This window comes from Seriola aureovittata, chromosome 8 (assembly GCF_021018895.1).
Source record: "Seriola aureovittata isolate HTS-2021-v1 ecotype China chromosome 8, ASM2101889v1, whole genome shotgun sequence".
NCBI lineage: Eukaryota > Metazoa > Chordata > Actinopteri > Carangiformes > Carangidae > Seriola > Seriola aureovittata.
The window spans coordinates 1,600,379-1,610,547 of record NC_079371.1 but is presented as its reverse complement, the minus strand read 5'-3'; the positions used below and the strand labels follow the sequence as shown (position 1 = coordinate 1,610,547).

Genomic DNA, 10,169 nt, shown 5'->3' with positions numbered 1-10,169 from the left:
AAAATAACAATAATAATAATAATAATAACTTGTTTTTTATAGCATCTTTCAAGCTACCCAATGCCGCTTTACAGGGGAAGAAACACAAAATGAATAAAAAACAAATAAATGAAAACAAGACAGAAGAGGGATGGCAGAGATTGGAGGAGATGAGGCAGCTCGCCGCCTCACCTCACGGCGCCCTCGTCTTCTGTGATGTGTTTCCTGTGACCGACCGGACAATAAGTTTCACCGTATGAGATGGAAGTTCACATTAATGAGCATTTTCTTTTGCTGTCCCTCTGTCTCAGCTGTGGTGAATAAAAATAAGCAAATATAAGAGTGATGTAGGACGTGTTTAGGGGCCGGGTGTTGAACTTTGAAACTTTTATGGACCGACGATGTAGAGGAAGGAAAAGTGTCTTGAGTAAATGAGTAAATTGAGCCAATCAGCACGCAGCATGCTCGGACCAAGAGCTGGTGATTGTCTGTATATTTACACGCACATGTCTGCGTATGTAAACAGTATCATTATCACATTACTTGTGAAATATCATTCTTACTATATATTTTTATTATAATTATTATTAGTATATTCAAGTTACATGTACTATAGTTTCTTTTCCACCCTCTGCCAGTACACGCCACCATGCTGCCCTCCATCCCATAAACAAACCACAGATTACCTCTCATATAAACATCGAAACACGCACACACACATTACAGACTCACATACACACATCACAAAAGGTGACAATTAAGGAATCTTCTTATAGAACTGTACACTTTCATCTGAGTTTGTTCCCGTGTACTGTATGTTCAACAAAGACGCTGCTGATGAGCTGCTTGTTTTCAGATCCAAGGACGAACGTTGCCGAGCTCCTTCCCAGGAAAAAAGTGCTTTCTTGTTTGGCATAAGTGGTTTTTGAAAGATGCGGTGACCTCGGACCTTCGCGACTCTGTTCTTCACAACGTAGAGAGCGAAGAAAGAAATACAACGTTATTAAAGAAAAACACACATTAACATAAAGAGTCTGTAGAGAACGTTTCACTTCTTTAAAGCCCACTGAGATGCTATTGAGCCGTGTGCTGTTCAACAATAGGTCTCCCATGAGCTCAGTGTTTGGATGATATGACTACTGATTATTTTGACATTTACTTCATTGATTAGATGCTGTGTGGGTATTGATTAATGCGGGTCCTTATTAAGTACCTTCATGAGACGCTCAGTCCTCTATCACCGTCACTTTGCATCAGGGTCCACACCTCATTTTAATTTTACTTCACTCTCTGCGGATCCTGAAGCCTCCACCTGTCGGGATCAAAGGGTTTATTCAACCAAATTAAAAACAGCCACAAAAAGCAGATTGCGGTGTCTAACCATGCAGAAAGTTACGGCTTTATGTGCTCGGGTTGTCTGATACCTGCCTCTTTGTTAGCAGGCAAACAGCTTCTACTTTCATGATATAACATTCGCTGGTCTCTCCACCGAGGACTAATTACAGGCCTGATAACCTGCTGTATTTCAGCCGACCTGTTGATCTGCCCGAAAATTTAATTCCCATCCACAAAGACATTTTGCATTCTGCTCTGTTGTGATCTGACAGATGCTTTTTAACTCCCACATTCAGACATACAATACAATGATAGTGAAGGTTTTTTTAAAATCAAAGTCTCCACGTACAGAATTGTAATATTTGACATATACGTCCCTATATCATAGTGATATATCATTATCACATATATACAACCACTGGACATATTAAGATATACGTTTATAACATATATGAAATACCAATATAAGATTTGTATATGTACATATATTAAAAAATATCTTAATGATGAATTTTAATAGGGTATGTTGTGAGCATATGTGTTAACATTATATATTCAATTCATATTTGCAAGTTTATTAAAACAACATAAATTTATATTTATAGGAAATCTTTTATTAATTTCTTATAAATTATTTTTAAATATGTCCGTCTTGGTCTCAGACTTTTGAACCCCACTGTATATAATATAAACATATATTGACAGGGTTTGGAGATGGATTTAATATACTTATGTAACATGTCTACAATATAAGCATACATACATAAACATACAGACTTGTATGAGCTAGACATACAGTATATGTCAATATATGAAACAATTCCAGTTTCTAATATCATTCTATATATCATTTTTACATCTCTTTTTATTTTCTATGTACATATGTTATATATGGAAATTCAATATATGTACATATATTACATTTGTGTGACATTGCATTTAAGTTTGCAACACGCATCTTTGTGTAAACACCTTGATGACAGCACGTTCTGAGCCTGAGCAATACTGATAATACACCATTACTCTATTTATTTTTATATCTTAGCAGCTGCGTGTGGAGACAGAGACATTTTACTGACGTTTTCTGTCAAAATAAATCAGAAATTAACTAATAATGAAAAGAAATTCCAACATTCCTGTAACCTGCAAACTGTATGTAGAGAGACGGAGCTGCAGCAGCACTGACGCAGCCGTCATGCGCACACACACAACACAGGCAGTGGGTTCCCGACGTAATGTTGTCATGGATCCAGCGATGGTAAGACTGTAGGCAACAACTTGAGCCCAATATCTGTGTACATTTTTGACATATCCGCACCATTAACAGTAGCCAAATTATCTATTACCGTTTCCATAGTAAGTGCAGTTCTGGATTTATATAGAGCGTCTTTTATCTAGATTTATTTGCAAGGGACATCAGGAATAATGAGATCCCCAGAAAGCGTAAATCATGCTGATTCTAAAAATATCATGTATAAACTCTGTGTGTCCAGATTTCACAGAGTTATGACTCATAGTGTGAATTTGCCAGTGAACCATTATAAGTAATTTGCAGCTGTCTGTGTAAATAATAAATGACCAGTGTGTTGCTGCTGTTGAATATCCTGTTTATGTACACAGAACCAGCTCCTGTGGTTTGCCTTCGGCTAACAAGCCAGAACAATGAGGTTAATTACTGAAGAGCAGGGGTATTACTTTATTACCCACCTGTCGCTGCAGTATTGACCCTGTCCGAACTTTTAAAATGATGATGAGGATGAAGAACACCATGAGAACATACGATCAGACAGCCGCTCAGGATCCACATAACCGTTGTTTGGTATTGTTTTCAATATACAAAATACAAATACAAAACATAAATATCAAGCAAACTTAGGTAAAACTCTGGGTGCGCTGTGATTGGTCAGGAGGCAGACAGGAGGTGGAGTCAGACCTGTTAATCTCTGTCTCTCTTCTTCATATTTACCGTCCAAATCATTTAACTAATGCTGTTTATCCTGGTGAGATTAAGACAGTCTGCAATCTCCCTCCACAAACACAGTGTGTGTGTGTGTGTGTGTGTGTGTGTGTGTGTGTGTGTGTGTGTGTGTGTGTGTGAGTGTGTGTGTGTGAGTGTGTGTGTGTGCGCGCGCTCGTGTGTGAAACCTGAGAGTGTTTGCCTTTCAGATAGAGAGGATCTGCCTCTTCGTGTCCACAGGATGAAGTTTAATGACTTTGGAATATTTCACTCAAGCAGCAGGATGAAACTTCAGTCCTCAAACTTTATGGATTACGGATTTTTTATTTTATCTCCCGTAAAAATCATGACACACTCTTAGAGATCCGAATGTGGGGTTGAAACAGTATAAAAGTCAAACTACAGTTCAGAGCATCACGTGGTAAAAATCTGTAGTCATGAAACTAAACTATAGATCAACATCAAATATAAAACTCAACATCAGACGATCAGATGAGCCCCTGTTTTGTCTAGATCTCCTCTCTCCCTCCCTCTGACCTTTGACCTCCTGGCTTCTTATTCTGCTGCTGGTGCTGGGCTGGAATCAGCAGATTCTTTTTCTTCTTCTTTTCTGCTCTAAATGTGAATCTGGGCAGAGCTTCCTCTCCAGCAGTGAATTACGACGGTGGATAGCGGTGGGAGGGACTGGCTTTGATTCCCTCTCTTTTCATGCCCGGCTGCCTGTCACCTTCTCTTCTCCTTTAAAGCTGTGCAGGACAGGAGTTTGGCAACTTTCAACATGAGGTGGGAAAAAAAAAAAAAAAATAGAGACAAAAAATGAGTAAGAGTGGGAAGGAGAAAGAGGGAAGATGAGGGAGTGTGTGCGGCGGATCAAAGCCACCTGGGACGGAGAGATAGAATTTAAGTCAGCCGCTAACAAATGATGTACACAGCTAACGTGTGCCAGGAGGACGAGACGGAGACAAACTCGCGACGAGGGACGAAAACAAACCTGCTATCAGGGATTAGAGCGAGGAGCTGAGCCTTTCAACAGCTTCCTTTCAGCCCCAAAATGAAAACACAAAAGAAGGAGAAACGGCGCCCTGGATGCTGCGAGTTTGGGCCCCGAAGACTTAGCTGTCCGTCGGCAGATAAGTCAAAGGGTTGAAATGCTGCAGCCACCAGGTGTCCATCAGGAGACGTACTGAAGTATCAATGAGCAAGGCCCCCGAGGCCCCGAGAGCTGAGAGGCTCTGCCCAGGTTTCATCTTTCTATCAGATTGGAAAATAATACCTGAGCCCATCCTCATTTTTACTGTTATTTTATCCTTTGAGGTTTGACAACAGACTAACAAAGCTAACAAAACTAGCTATAACAAAATACTCTGTGTTCCTATTTTATGAGTTTGTTGTCTACTAATAATTTCCTGGAAGGATGTTATGTTACTTTAATAAAATCAGTTTCCATAGAAAAGTAAAAAATGAATCTTAAAAAGAAAATCAAGTAAGAAAGAGAAGTCAGGATTTGCTCTCAAGAACAACTACTCTTGTTTATGTTGGTTGTGAGTGAGTAAGGCGGGAAAACACTGGCTGTGTGGCGTGTGCACGGTGGCTGCAGGACGTCTTGGTTTTCATTTCGGGGCCCATGTTGACACGGGACACTGAACACTTTCTGCGTGGCACGACCTACAGACTCGGCATCTCGCTTATTTTTACCACGACTGACATCTTTCACTGTGTTTTCAACAGACTGAATCTGAATTTGACACACATCTTTAATACATTTTAGCAGCTGCATGTGGAGACAGTGGAGGCCGCATGTACTCATGACATGGGCTGTAGGCTACAATTATACTATGTCAATAATTAAATAGGTGAAGGGCATATTTTTTTCTCTGTGTGTGTGTGTGTGTGTGTGTGTGTGTGTGTGTTGCTGTGAATAAGGGTAAACAAAAGTCAAGGCAAACTCAATGTAGAAGGTCAGAGCTTTGCGTGGCGGCTGCGTCACTTAGAGCTACCCCTAGAGGCCTGGAGCTCTTCCGTTGTGTTGTCTGGATATGCAGCTTTTTTTTCTCTCTTTGTGCATTTGTTTTGGGTATTGTTTCTGTATTTGCAGTTCATTTGCCCTCATCAGCCACCGTATGTTTCCCTCAGGAGCTGGTGGAGACCAAACACGGAGCTAAAAGAGCGAGAGGGAGCACGGTGATTCATCAGGTGGAGACAAACACCACTCCTGTCTGCTGGATGTGGAAGCAGCTGTTCGCTAACTCGTTAGCCAGAACACCTTGATAAGCTGATGCTAAATCAAAGCTGTGATTCTGTCTGTGTGTTTTGTAGTTTTTCAGCCCCCTAGTGGTGAAAATTAATTTACTGCCGCTTCAAAATGTATATAGCTAATTTTTGAGCTTCACACACACACACACACACACACACACACACACACACACACACACACACACACACTTCTGCCCAGTATAATTGCTTTCTTGAGGAGGTGACAGCAGAAAGCAAACAGCATTACCATGGTGTGGCGCCGCAGTAACATATTTTGATCATTAAAACTCCTGCTGTAGTATTTTGTGTAACGCTCGGCCGCCGAGTCGTCTTCTCTGACAGCCGCTAATTGAAACTGGCCAATTACGTGAGAGAGGAAGGCCGGCAATTTGTAAAGCAGACAGCAGCTGATTTAAGGCGAATATCAGCGCTCCTCCGCTCGCTCTCCACCGAGGATTTAATGAATATTCACTCCTCAAAACCGCCCGACTGCAGACACCGACTCTCTGAGAGGAAATCAAACGGCAAGTTTCTGAAGCAACAGGAGTCAACACACACACACACACACACACACACACGCACACACACACACACACACAGTGTCTGTTGGCTCATTAACGGACTGATTGAAAAGTCTATACAACAGGTGGCTGAACATTTCTAGACGACGCCCCTCTCTTTGACGCCCAGTCTCATTCACAGCTTTATCGTTGTGTGTTATTGTACCTGCACGGTCCTGCGAACACATCACCCCCCCCACACTTCAGTAGTCTCACAGTTAAATACTACATTTATAATAAAGTACTTCTCCTCTTCTACAAATCTCTCCATGGTTTGGCGCCTCTTTGTTCAGGCTGGTGCTTCGTATGTCACGGAAAGTAGGAGCCAAAATGCAACGACAACAAAAAGGTGGAAAGACGGAGCTTTAATTAGCACAAAAGTCCAAAAGCTTAAAGGAACAAAACTCAGGAATAATCAAGGGGAACATCAGAGAAACTCAACAGACAAACTGACAAAGACAAGTGGAACACAGGTGAAACACGTTAGGGCCGAGCAGACCATCTACAAGGAGGGAAACGGGACAAAGACAGGAAGTAAAACAACCGCAAGAAACACAAAGGAAGTAATTACAAAATAAAGCGGGAAATAAATCAAATCCAAAACAATCAGAAAGAATCCAAAAGTGTCAAAGCAAAAAGATTGACAAATGACAAATAGTTTTATTTTATATATTAAATCGTTTTACTTCTATATATTTACTTCATTGTTGCTGCTGCTGTTTTTTATCTTGATTATGTTCTGGATGTGTTTGTGTAAAGTGTCCTTGGGTGTCTTGAAAGGCACTTACAACTAAAATATTATTATTACTTATTCTTATTAAACACAGCGTGAAAGTGAATGTGGCTCTTCGCATTCAAGCAGAAGCACGAGCGCTGCCTCCTGTTTATTCAGACAGGACGGGGACTCGCAGAGGAGCTTCCCATTCAGATTCAACCCAGGGATGTTGTGGATAATTTATGCTTTTTAGACACAAGAGTGAAAGAAGAGGAAAAAGTCGCGGCGTCCTCGTTAAAAGAAAAATTTAATAAATAAAACTCTCCAACAACTCCAAAGCTTCTTTACATGTTGCACCTTGCAGCTTGTAAATGTGAAGACAAGACATTTTTTTTCTTGCTTTGTACTTTTGTTTCTTGTGTACCTCTTCATTTCTTTTTTCTTTCCTGCCTTGTTTTATTTCTGTTTACCTTCTTTCTTCACCTCTTTCTTTCTGTACGTTTATCTCCCTTTGTTCTGTCGTCTTACTCTCCCCTGCTTTTTATTTCCGTTTTTTTCTCCTTTCTCCCCCCCTTTTATTTTTCCCTCCTCACTCCTTCCTTCTTCCTTTCTCCTCCTGCTGTTTCCTCACCTTTCGCTGACTCAGCCATCACACCCATTTTCTACAGAAAAACAGCCTTTTGCATTTCCCACTTTCCCAGCGTCACGTCCTGAAACAATTTTCTCCTCGGTATTGTTCCACGAGCCGGGCGTCTCCTTGGAGTTTAGTGTCTGCTCGTCACTGAAGCTCGGGGACAGATGAGTCATTAGTCTTCCTGTAGGTTTTTTTGCAGGAGACTGAATTGCGTCTTTGTTCCTATAAATCTAATAAAGAGCCTGATTGCTTTTGCTAATCATCCTGCGTCTTCCTGCTGCTGCTTATTGCTGTCATTAATTTCTGAGATAACTGGCCCTCTGCTGGAGCACAGTGCCACCGATAACACTGTGTGTGTGTGTGTGTGTGTGTGTGTGTGTGTGTGTTTGAAAAGATATTATTTTTCCTAGCAGAGTAGAGGAGGTGTTCCTTTTTTTCTCGGTGGCACTTGTGGTGCGTCGTGCTTCCTTCCGTCACGCTCGAGTGGGTCCACCTTCCCCTCGGCACACTCGCCCTGCCCACCCTGCACACATTTATCATAATGTGCTACACTACTTTCTTGTGCCTTAAAATAATAAAGCAGTGCGGTGAGAAAAGTGGAGAAACGTCCCTTTAATTGTGTCCCAGATTAACGACGTGAAGACCCGAATCCACGGTGCGTTCAGGCTCTCCACGTCAAACCCTGAAACTCGGGAATGACAAGTTTATTTTATAAACAGATGCTTCACTTAGAATAAAAGTATCTTCACAACAGTGTTTTTTTTTTATCACTGACAGAGAAAAAAGCTCCTGTGATCTCTGAGCCTGTGAGTGGGCAGGACGCTCTGCGTTTGATTGGCAGCTGAGTCGGCGGTGTGGCGGCCCTCTGGCTGTGCCGTGGCCTGCAGGCTGGTGTCTTGATTTGTGTCTCCCTTCAGGTGCAGCTGGCCAGTCTACCCAGAATGCATTTAAGATCAGCCACTGTCATCAGTGTTTTGTTAGCAGTGGTACGAAATCATGTTTAGCATCTATTGGTTTAACATTTTTAAGCTGTCCATTTTCCTACAGCTAGCTAGCTACATAGCCTTCTGCTATTTACCTACATTAGCAGTGTAGCTCTCCCTGTGGATGTTTGTTCAGCAGCCTGTTCAACAACAGAGGAGTTTTTAAATATAAAGGAGCTGTCAGTCAAATGTGCTGTTTTTAAAGGAGCTAATTATTTAGCAATAGTTTTGCTATCGCTACTGTCACAGTCTGGTTCAATGGCTGGACAACGAATAGTAGAGACGACGCGAGTTGGCTGGTAAATATCAAATAATTTATTTTAAAAAAGGAAAAATAAGATGCAGGCCAACAAATAACTAAAAATCAATAAACAAAAGTAAATCCATCAGACTGATCCCTGCATTCAACCAAGCAAAGAAAAGAGGCAGAGACACCTAGTGCCCCGGTGGAGTGGTCGTCACGCTACGTAGCCAACGTTAGCATTAGCATCTGTTTACTTAACAGAAGAAACATGAGTTCAGCATCAAGCTTCATTCCTTTACTCACTAAGAGCAACACCAGTGTGAACTTTTAAGTCTCTGTCATGTCTTTTCTTCTACTGAAGTTAGCATGCTAATGAGCTAGCGCCAGTCCAGCGAAGGACGAGGAGGCGAATTATAAACTCTTGTATTATAAAGACAACGATGGCCGAAGCTTGTGTTTAACGACAGCCACTTCGGTTTTACACAAATACAATGAAAAATGTTATTTTATCGGCTATATGCAAAAAAAGAAATGAAAAAAATCAGTTGATGAGAGCGGTGAGAAGTGCGGTGTTTCCATCTGAAATGTAGAGGAGGAAAAGAAGAGCAGAACCAGTCCAAGCTCCTCGGCACTGTCCTGAGATACAGGAGGACAGAGCTTCCCTCCTCTGGCTGTTCCTCACATCTCGTGTACGAACTCATGCAGCAGCAGAAAGCAGAAGAAATCCTCCCTCATTACCAAACTGGCGTCAGTTGAAACACGTGGCCTTCGGCGACCCGGCCGCCCGGTGTCTCCGCCTCGTCCTACAGCAGGACGTCCAGTCTGAATCTCCGTACAGCGGCACTTCCTTCCCTCAACGTCGCGCTAATTAACCGGAGTCACGGCGCGTCGAGCCGTCCCTGAGCTTTTATTTTTTGCTGTGTTTCTTTCTTCCATCTCATCTGTGTGACAGTCTGTGTTTTTATTTTCTCTCTCTCTCTGTTTTTTAATGAGAGATCTACATTTTCACTGGGAGCCCACTCCTTCGATTCCTCCTCTGATAACCTGAATGGTAACGTATTGATCCAGGATCAGATGTAACGCCTGTCAGTGGAGAAGTGCCACCAGTGGAAAGACCTCTGCTCAACATAATTACACTCGTGACTGTGTGGTCTATACAGAGGAAATTAAATAGTCCTTTTAGAGCGGCAGGGTACACCCAGACACATTTGAATATAATTGTGCTCTATTAAAAAGCCCATTAATCTGTGGTGTATTGATTTTTTCCTTGTGCTAATGGACAGTATTGTCTCTCCGCTCTCTAAGTGGGGCATCAACAAATAACGGACGTGGCTCTCAAACGCTTTTGTTTGAAGCCTAATTGGTCACAAAGAGGGTTCAGCTATTTAACACGACACATGAAAAGCCCAGCTGAGAGCGAGCAGAGACCCGGCGGGCAGGTGAGGCGGGCCGCCGTCTCTGAATGAGTGATGTGCTCTGTACCTGGGCTCACCTGCCAATATTCAGATT

General features: G+C 42.0%; 1 long non-coding RNA gene across 1 annotated transcript; it reads right to left on the bottom strand.

Moving 5' to 3' along the window:
• Positions 1-532: 532 nt before the first annotated feature.
• On the bottom strand, positions 533-1,242 carry LOC130174049 (uncharacterized). Its single transcript, XR_008828537.1, has 2 exons — positions 1,193-1,242; positions 533-943 (listed from the first exon to the last, which is right to left on the bottom strand). It is a non-coding gene; the product is annotated as an uncharacterized LOC130174049 (long non-coding RNA).
• Positions 1,243-10,169: the final 8,927 nt, after the last annotated feature.